Below are 2,521 nucleotides of genomic sequence, written 5' to 3'. Positions count from 1 at the left end.
TTTCGTGTGAATTTTTATAATGGAAGTGCTGGTATGTGTAAATTTAATTAGGGTATGTGATGTGTGTGTCAGTAGTATTTACGTTTTTGAAAGTTGCAGTTTTGCCGCCAAATGTGCTGCGCTCTATGGGTGATGAAATGTAGTATGTTCTGTGCGTCAGTACCCTACACAGAGGCTAGAAATAGTATGTAAAATGTAGATGTATGGAAGTATGAAAACATGGCAAGTGTATATTATGTATATCGTTAGAAACAGTACTGTCGTGTTTTTTTGGAAAGAATTGAGAAGTGTATATGTACGTGTATGTGGGATGTATGTGGAAATATGACAGTTTTTTGTTCTAATCTGTAGTTTAATCAAATGAACAAGTTGTGAGCACAGTCTAGTACAGTATCGTTTAAGATTAACATATGCTGAAATAATGTTGAAGGTAATTTTATAGAATTAGCATTAATTTAGTGCATTGAAAATTAGTATTAATGGTGTTTATTCTTAGATGATAACAATTTGTCGAAGGAAGTTATCACTGTAAATATGATGACTCACCCCGCTCCCCCCCTCCTTCGCCGGCCGCCCGCTCGCCAACAACGGCAACAGCAACACCGGCACGACACAGCACGCCCAGCCAGTAGGCAGCTAACTCTTGGCTCGAGAACGCACCAGCACGGATCCACAGCCATCGTGAGACCTACGACCCCCGTGATGGCCGGCACAGCGCCTTGGGAGGTCCAGGTGACCATCATCGAGATTCTCCTAGACGGCTCTCAGAAAAGTCTCCTCGTCCACGTGGAAAACCCCATCCAGCGCCCCCCGCGCCCTCCTCGCGGTTACGCCACAGAAGTACCTCCCGAGCCGACCTCCGAGCCTCCCCTGGCTCCACCATGCTCACCTCGCCGGCCCGCTCCTCCCGGCGCCCCACGAGCGTCGGTCTTCTCGCGGATTCCGCCCGGCACAAGACCCAAGCATCCTCGGATCGCCCCCCCTTCGCCAAGGCCCCACCCCTTTGCCTTCGGCCCCTCCGGCGCCGCCCCAGGATGCCCATCAGCAGCCCCTCCGCACCACGGTCACCGCGGCCACGACCCGGACCACAGCGACCGACGCACCCCCGACAACCAGCAGGCCACTGCCCAGACCCCGGCTCCCGCCCCTACCCCAGCGAGGCCTGGTTCCGCCAACGGGTACCGCCGGCGTAAAAAGAAGCCCACTCGCTGCAGCAACTGCAAGAAGCGTTTCCACGCCGCCTGGCAGTGCCCTGCCCCTCGACGGCGTGCTTTTGCACACGCGGCCAAGGAAGGCGCAGCGGACTTGCTGAAGGAAAACCAGTGAACCTCGAGCGTCCAGATAGTGCGTACGTGTACAGTAAAGTTAGTTCTCCGTCTAAATGGTGTGTGTGCAGAGTATAGTTTGTTTTCCTTCTCAATAGTGTGTGTGTGCGGTGCAAGTTAGTTTTTATTTTCTTCTGCTCAATTGTGTATGTGTAGAGTGTAGAGTGAACGTCCCCGACCTATCATAGCGTGCCCCCCCCCCCCTTTTGTTCACTGTTTAGATGTATGGTCTATTGCTAAGCCATCCTTTAATTATGTAGAATTACAAAGTAAATAGAAACTTTTCATTTTTGCCTTCACTGCCAACTTGCCAACCTGCTCATTTACTTTTCACCCGCTCACTCCTGTATAGTCCATTCACTTTCCTAAACTGGTTAGTTTCTCATTAGAACCGAACCACATTCTGCTAATAACTTGCCTTCACATCACTAAGCCTTGTCATATTGTATGCCAATATTCTAGCCGTCACTAACAGCCCCTTTCCAGTTTCCTTTTATATTTTACTTCTTAAGGTTTGCCCACTAATTTTACCTTTGAGAAATTCATTGAACTCTTTACCTCTCCAACTGGATGAATTATCTATCTTTAACTTTACCTGGTACGACCCACTCTCATACTTGAGAAATTCTAAAAGTAATGTCTAAAAATCTTAGCTAAAATCATAAACTCTCAGCACTTTCCTTGTCGCTCCGGAATTAGAAACCTTAAACTTAAAGTGACCAGAGACCTGCTTTTAGCTGTGTTGGTACCTAAACGAATAACACTACAGTTAGTTGCCTCTGAACTGCGTCCCGGACCTGTTCAAGCAGAGACCTCCAAGCTGCGTGAACACCCTGTTTGAGTGTGTCAGAGTACCTGTCATGATTGCGTTTGTGACCTTTCGTGGCTGCGTCCACCTATCTCTAGACCTTTTTGAGCTGTGTCCCCGACCTGTTTGAATCGCGTTAAAAACCTGTGGTAATTGCGTCCCTGACCTGACACTGCTGTGTTTAGAGAGCACTACTCACACCAACACTGATCAACACCTTAACTATTATACACATGTCTCCAAAAGGCTGCGTTTTTGAAATAATTAATCAACCTGTTTTGAGCGTGTCCCTGACCACCAAAGCTGCGTTTACCACTTGAACTTTAAATTCAAACAACTCGGAGAGACAAGGAACGAATTAACCTAATTTAAAAATCAATCAACTCCT

Source organism: Frankliniella occidentalis, unplaced genomic scaffold (assembly GCF_000697945.3).
Source record: "Frankliniella occidentalis isolate FOCC.00 unplaced genomic scaffold, Focc_3.1 Scaffold130, whole genome shotgun sequence".
Lineage (NCBI taxonomy): Eukaryota > Metazoa > Arthropoda > Insecta > Thysanoptera > Thripidae > Frankliniella > Frankliniella occidentalis.
The sequence above is the reverse complement of the archived record's forward strand: the minus strand, read 5'-3'. Positions refer to the sequence as shown.